The sequence below is a fragment of the Phyllostomus hastatus genome, unplaced genomic scaffold, assembly GCF_019186645.2.
Source record: "Phyllostomus hastatus isolate PE091 unplaced genomic scaffold, TTU_PhHast_1.1 phas_contig_38, whole genome shotgun sequence".
Lineage (NCBI taxonomy): Eukaryota > Metazoa > Chordata > Mammalia > Chiroptera > Phyllostomidae > Phyllostomus > Phyllostomus hastatus.
The window spans coordinates 38529075-38537627 of NW_025333869.1; positions in this window are offsets into that span (position 1 = coordinate 38529075).

Below are 8553 nucleotides of genomic sequence, written 5' to 3' on the forward strand. Positions count from 1 at the left end.
ACAAACAAAAGTTCCTAAATTGAACTATTTCTATTTAAGTAATAAATCCAAGGGGCCTTATAACTAAGAACACTTTAATTTGAATTTAGGTGCTTTCTTATTACACATTCTTTTTCTGTAATTGCAACCTCTCTCCTTCAGTTCACTACTGGAAAATTAGCCAATAAAATGATACTAATTCAGACTCTGTTTCACACATGTTGCCCAACACAGATAACTCATATTTATCTTCATATTGTCTTTTATCCTCAAAATAAAAATGTTTAATATATCCCTATATGCCTGATTGGATATCATTGAAAGTACTCTGGAAATGGTTGTAGAACTCAGATGCATAAAGGAAATGACATGTGAATAAGATTTTAGTTATTGTGATTTTATCCACAGGCTGATACTGTGAGACTTCTAAATGTGCACTTGTCCTAACTCTTATCTGTTAATAGAGAAAGACACCATGGAAACTTCCTGCTGGAACAGTGAAATACTGATAAGATGCTTGTTTCTGGGTCAATAATGCAAATTTTGAATTTTTTTTACTGATTTTCCAGATGCTGTTCAATGTAGCATATTGGCATTATCACGGTGCCAGGGCCTGATTTTCCAGAGCGCTCATTGCCAAATGCACATCTGACCAAGGTCAGCTTTCTATGCATGGTTGCCAGCATAGAATTCTTTCTGGCCTAATTTTTTGAGGCTTTAGTAGAGATATGCTGTCTGCTCTGATACACAATTGTGTTTGAGAAATGCAAACATCTCTTCACATACTCTTTTCATTCCATGCATCATGGAGAGTGAGAGGAAAGTATCATAACCAGGTCAGGCATTGAAACTTACAGTACCAATCCAGTTGCCGGAGTGCCATCCATTCTGATACTCTAACTGAGGTATAAGACAATGATTTCGGACACCCAGATTTATGAAGTGACTACAGAACTTTCCTCTCTTATAGCAGTATTTCAACTTGAAATGTTTTACACACAATATGTTTTTAGAAATAAATATAAGGAATTATGATCTACGACTGAATGCTCGTGTCCTTCGAAATGCATGTGTTGATATCCTAACCCCCAGTGTGATGGTGTTAGGAGGCTGGGCCTTTAGATGGTGAAGAGATCATGAAGGTGGAGACTTCGTCAATGGGATTAGTGCCTTTAGAAGAGGAGACATGTGGACTTACTCTCTTGCTGTCTACTCGCTGTCATGTGAGGATACAATGAGAAGATGGCTATCTGCGAACGAGGCAGTAGGCTCTCACCAGACCCAGGACATGCCACAATCTTGGACTTTCTAGCCTCTAGAACTGTAGAAATAAATGCCTTTTCTTTAAACTACCTATATATAGCAACTTAAAGCAGTCCCAACTGCCTAGAACATGTGGTACTCTGAATTTTAATCTAGTTGAGAAAGACCTAAATTTCTCTGGTTTGGAGTGAGAGTCAAACTACAGAAATATAGCAATTAAATATGAGTTGAATACTTCAACTGTAGTTCAGCATGAAATAACACAGTGATATAGGATGTGTTGAATTTTGTGGCTTCCTTTGAGTTATTTTAACTTATTTTGTTTTGAATTTCCCATAACTGTTCCAAATTTTTGTAAGTCATTCACTATTAGTTTTTTTGAGGATCCTAAGTTCCAAAACATTAGCGTGTGTTTCCAGATGCAGATAATTGAGAGAATTTTTCTTTAAACTCCTGTTTTCTTCTAAAGAACAGAACTAGAACAGAACAGTTCTGTTCTAAAGAACAGAACTAGAGCAGTAATAACTGCCACCTTTATGTTTTACACATCATGTTACACTCTGAACAGTAACTGGTGTTTTGATGGCCAGCTTTATGTTTAAATTCATGTGAAACTACTTTGATTTTTCTCTCTTGCATGAGTGACTTGCCAAACTGGTAAAATTTAAGAGAGTGCAACAGTTGAAAGAAAAGTAAACTTGCAGAATAGAAGACACAAAGAAAATTTGTATCATTTATTTAAGAAAAAATAATGGGGCAAAAAATAAGCTCACCCTTGGGAAGGACTTGGGTCCAAAGCAGAGATTTGATTTACCTTGACTTCCAAAGTGATTGTATTTCTTTCAGACTTTTTCATCAAAATGGTGGCCTATAAACAGCCACATTTCTGCACATTGTAGATTGTATAAAATTATTTTCCCATTAGGAATTAGTGAGTTCTTTGGTTCCCTTATTTTGACGTTACAGTTCCTCAGATTAGTAAATTATATGAGTGTAATTAAACACATTGATCTTAGTTGTTTGCAAGAATCTCAGGAGGCTAGAATACAGAACACTCAGGTGGAGGATGGGGAACTTTTAAAAAATTATTGCACAAATAATAACCCATGAAAATGAGACAATTGCATAGTTTCTCATTCCTTTCCCAGAGATGTGTATTTCTTAATCCTGAGGTTGGTTTTGGGAATATGAAATTGTAATGAATATCTCAATAGTGTGCTGAACACATTTTGAGAAACATTTGTCCAGTGAGGAATAAGAATCGTCTTCTGTTTACTATTTTTAGAAATCCATGCATGCCAATATGCAAGCTTCTTTTTCTTAGTGTTGAAGAAACTTTATCAAAAAAATTGTCAAAAATGAGTTTAAGTTAAGAGATTCATGGCAATCAAGAAAGAGAACAATTCCAGTGGGAGCTTTATGGAAAGCACTTGGACCAGGGAATGGAAGGTCTCATTTCACTTCATGTTGTGCTGTCTCTGTAATGTTCTGCAAGGCATTACACTTTGTTTCCCAGCAATGTGGTTCAAAAGCCTCTGAAGAGAACTAAGGACAAGTTATCAATATATTCCCATTTTGTAGGTGTTAAATTGATAATAAAGATCTTTTGCAAATTAAATATAATAAATGTACTTTAAGGTCCAAGCATATATTCAAGACTACACAGGTTATAAAGCAACACTTTTAACACAAATTTAAATTATTTTATGGAGTAAAATGACAGGCTAAGTGAGAGGAAATATTAGCACTTAGCATGCAGGGAGACAGTAAGACATGGATGATTTCTTTTGAACAAAGGTATCAATTGTAGAAAGGTACTTCCAGCCCAATGTTCAATGATTTGAGTGAAAGCTATTTTGAACTTTGAAATAAATGAGTTGTTCAGAACTTATTTTAGACAGAGCCCATGTTTGAGAGAGGCTCTTAAAGCCAGAAGGTTGATTATTATTGTCAGTTAACTATTGTTAGTTCACATTTATTGAGTCCAGGCATTGTGCCAGCCACAGAACAAAATATGGTCTTAAATGCATGAGTTCCTACTGATGTGGAGTTTTTATTTTGGGGTAGAATGAGGGCTTCTGTGAGGAGCTACATACATTTACATGAACCACCCTGGGAAAAGTTTAAAAAAGTGAACAAGAAAACCTCTTTAACAACAAAATATAGTAGATAATCATTAAATGGAGATTTTTTAAAGAGTCTGGAATTGTTCTTCACATAAATTTTCTGCCTAAGTAGCAAATTGGGGCCACAATTTCCCCCCATGGTCTTTTCATCATAATTTGAATACAGCAGAGTCTGCTTTTGCCATTTACAATTCCCTGCCTGCATTTAATATTTATGCAATATTGAATTAAATAAAATCCTGAAGTTCTGTGCTTGTTCATTTGTTGTTTGGGGGAAGCTGTGTAGAGTTCAATAGAGCATGAAAATACACTATGATATTCTTATTATTTACATAGCTGCTAACTGACAGACTATCTTGGGAAACAAACTTCCCTTTCAGCAATGTTTCCTTGTGTGTGTCCCCCCACCCCCACCAACTTCTAGTTGCTTTATTTTCTACCATGAATATACTTTCTTTTGAAAAAAGATTTTCTATAAGCATTCTTTTGTAAGTTCTCTATTCCATTTCCCCAGAAAAATATGTGTTTAAAGTTGTTCATACTTCCCACAACACAGCTCCAAATGATATTTCCCTTTATCTAGTCACTATTAGTTTTTAACTCCTTCAACCTGAGTCATGAATTCATCATTACCTCACTTCCCATGTGTAATTTTAGGTCCTTTATGATATCTACCAGGTCTTAAGGTACTCAAAATGTGGATACTTTCTTGCTTTATATATGACAATATATCCGATCTTGTTCCTTTCTAAAAGACTGGCCAACAGCTTTGCCTAATTATTTATTTTCAAAGGATCTTTTTAACATATGGAGCTATTATATGTGAATTCTAGACTCCCTGTCCCTGTGGCTGAAAATCCTTCCCTAATTTTCAAGCACAAGAACTTTTTTCCTTTAAGAATAATCTCCTCTATGTCATGAACTAAACAGGGGGGAATGCGGGTGGGAGGGGGTATGCGGGGTAGAGGGGAATAAAGGGGGGAAATGGGACAACTGTAATAGCATAATCAATAAAATATATTTAAAAATCAACTTATAAAAAGAATAATCTCCTCTAAACTTTTCAAGTAAAAAAGCAAAATCTCAGAACCGTCAAGTTTCTTGTGAGAAACAATACAGTTTAGAGTTCAGAAGTTAGGACTAGTAGGACAATAGTTCTTAGTCCTAATCTCTCAGCTCAGCCTTTTGTAGCTCTATGACCTGGGAAAAATACCTAATGTTTCTAAAACCCAGCTGTATAGTAATTTTGTTAAACTAGTAGGATCAAATTTAAGATTTGTATAGAACTCATAACACAGTGCCCATCACAATCGTCCCTATTAGTTGTCTCAACAAATTGCAAAGCCTCACACAGCTAACAGGTGGCTTTGGGCAAAGTCATTCTGTAACTGACAAAATCTGTGTCCCAGAGGAAAAAAATGAAAGCAACGTTCAGTCTCTTTGCTCACCTTGTTATTCCTTAATAGTAGTAGTTTGGATTTATTTTTAATATGCATTTTATGTATGTCATCCACTATGTAAAAGTATTTTATATTTGTCTTTCACATTGAATAGTATATATTAAAATAATTTAACTGAATATTTTAAGGTACAAAATACCCTTTCTGTCCTTAGATTTGGCATTTGAGTTTCCCATTAGTCAGAAGCAACCCAGGAAAACAATGGCATTTGAAATATATATTTTTTTTTCTTTTCTCAAATATATATATGTATGTATATTTATATATTTATATATATATTTAAGAAACATATTCTGAAAACCTCAAAACATTTAAGATAGATAAACAATTGGAATTATTCAAACATTACAATTTTATTGTCTCATTTGTTTAGTATTGTATCTATTTGTGTCTGTCTTTTTCCATAGATAATTAGGCTTACAATGAACAGACTATGTCAGAACCCCTATTTCTCACTTGTGACTGTCTGATTATAAAGCACTGTGCATAAGGTTTTGTGCAGGCATGTTCATTAAGTGAGAGATTGAGCCTGGCCGACTGCCCAGCAAAGCCATCTCAATCAAACATCTGCACTTGAGGTAACGTGCGTGTTTGTGGGGCAAATGATGTGCTGCTGTGATATAATTTAATTAGGCAATTTATAAAGGGCAAAGGGACCTTAGTCCTCTCACTGTCAATTGGATATTTTTAATATGTAGAAATGTTGAAACATTTGGTATTTCTTCAAATATAAGTGCAAATGGATCTTCCAGTCTGCTAAATTAGTTTTAGATTTGTTCTTTTAGAGCCATCTTTGTATTGTTTACTCAGATACTTTAAATAGAAATAAACCAAAACAGCATAAATGACCTCTTTGTTTATACTAACCAAATTTATCTGATTTTTAGAAATTTTAATTTAAATATCTTTAAATATTTTCGATTTTAAATACCTGCACCCTATGGTTTGATCCATTAAGTTTTGAATTAACTACATTGAAACTCTAAGTAAAAAGAATTCACCATGTTTTTCAGGTTTGTGTTGAAGGAGGCATTACTGAAAAAGCTTACATGGGAATCTATTGCTGCATTTGTGAACAGGAATAGTAGTGTAAATCACTTACATAAACATGTAAGAATTGGTAGTATACTTTTTACTCTCAGACATCATAGGTGTGACTGCTATGGATATATTAAAAAGTGAGAGCCACTTCTCATATATGGACTATGCCTTTATACATACCAAATACTTCTTCCAAGGTCTGAAATTTTATAACTAGAAAATGACGATATTTGTGTTATAGATAGAACCATTTTTCTAAGAACTGTGACTTCTTTGGGATGTCAAGATGACCTAAAATAAGCAAAGGGAATTTGAGATTTGGGATTTTTAGTGTTCCTAAAATGAAATTCTATAGGAGAGAGCCATATAACAACTCATAAGTCAGAGAGTCTGTCTTATGACTCCCCACTGTCTTAGTTCAGACTGCTATAAGAAATAACCATAGATTGGGTAGCTTAAGCATCAAACATTTGTCTTTTAAAGTTCTGCAGGCTTGGTCTAAGATCAGGGTGCAGGCATGACTGGATTCCTAGTGAAGGTCCTCTTTCTGGTTTGCAGAAGACTTATCTTCTCATTGTATCATCTCACTGTGGGGAGAGAGAGGAGAGGAAGCATGATACCACCTATCTTTCTCATAAGGTCAGTAATCTTATTCATGAGAGCTTCACCCTCATAACTTAGTTACCTCCCAAAGGCCCACTTCTTAATACCATCACATATGAATTCCAATATATAAATTTTGGGAGAACACAAACATTTATTCCATAATACCCACTGGTCACAGCAATCACTCCTACCCTCTGCCCAGCAGAAGAAGACAGCCAGTTTTCTTAGATGTCTACATTCTCTACATGATGAGTAATTATGCCAGATGTTTTCTCACCACAGGAGAATTCCTGCAGTTAATATTATCTCACTTTGGAGTGCCTCATAGCACTTATGCTATAGAAATAAAGGGACTCTGATTCCCCGCAATTACCACAAAAGTCTGTGTGCCAGGTAGAACTGATGATCCCTTATACATTCAAAGTGGTGTCATACCATAATGCTAAATTATTAGGCACTTTTGTTTAAATTTAAAAAAATGAATTCAGATTTCTAATTTAACATTATATATCTTATCAATGGGATGTGAATTTATATAAATTTTAATTATGTTCCCTAGTTGTTAAAGTTCCATTATATTGATAATATTCTTTAAATATATGCATAGTACATTTAATCTGCAAAGGTCTTTCTATTGTTATAGTTTGAAATATGTATTTTATAGAAAATAGTTAATGTACGATTGGTCTTATCTCCAAGGTACCATATTTTGCCATATATAATGCTCACTTCTTTGTCCAAAGTTTTGAGGGAAAAATAAGGATACACATTATACAAGGGTAGTACTAATTCTCTCTCTCTCTCTTTCTCTCTCTCTCTATATATATATATAAATGTTCTTAATTTATTTATTTATGCTTATGTGTTAAAAGTGTAACTATAGAAAGCAGTAACAATATCTGTATGCAAAAATAATACCCTGGAATATGATAATAGGCTTTGTTTTAAATATAAATAAATGAATAATTGAATTAAGAAATTAAAATGGAAGAATTTTTTCCTGAAACTTAGGGCTAAAAACATGGGTGTGCATTATATAAAGAAGTGTATGGTAATCCCCTTAGAATTGTCTAATAGTGATAGTTCATGTTTGATGTTTAAGTAGGTAGTCATATTTCTGAATACAGATAATTATACTCTATCAAATTTCAGGATGCTCTGTTTGAGTTAAGGAGAATATTATAGTACTGAGCTAAAATAATAATCTATCGAGTGGATTAACCTCTCTAAAAACAGTTTTCATACTTATAAAGTGGAAAACTCAACAATCTCAATCTATAACTTCCTGTGTCCTTTACAAATAAAACTTAACTAGAAAGAAAAATTTATAAAGTGCTATACCAATATATTGCATTGTACAACTGTTTTCATCATTACAAACCTATCTGGAGAATTTACTACCTAACAAAATGTTAAACTTCCTTATTTTAAAAATAGTTAACAAAGAAAAATATTTTAATGACTATATTCTACATATATGCAAGTAATACACATAGTTTATACTTTCTCAAAACAAACTAGTTTTTTATGTTACTTAAATTATGTGTAATACATATTTGGTGTACTATATTTCAGCACTGATTTCTTCTTTTAATTATTTATTTATCTTTAGAGAGGGGAATGGAGGGAGAGATGAAAAGAAATATCAATGTGTGATTGCCTCTTGCATGTCCTCCATTGGGGACCTTGCCTGCAACCCAGGCATGTGCCCTAGACTGGGAGATGAACTGGCAACTCTTTGGTTCACAGGCCAGCACTCACTCCACTGAGCTACATCAGCCACGGCTAAATCCTGATATATAGACACACACACACACACACACACACACACACACACACACACAATCTATATATTTTGCTTAATCTCTTAGCATCAAATGTTTTTCTTATGCTATTATAGAAGCTTATGGTATTACTTATTACAATCACAGTATATATTTTAAAACCAATAGTGATGTGATATGACTTACTGATTTTATAAATAGAATGTTCTCACTATTGATTTACATTGGTAGCTAACATTTTCAGTCAAACCTATTTTTTCCACTCAAAACAAAGTTAAGTATATTTAATAGATA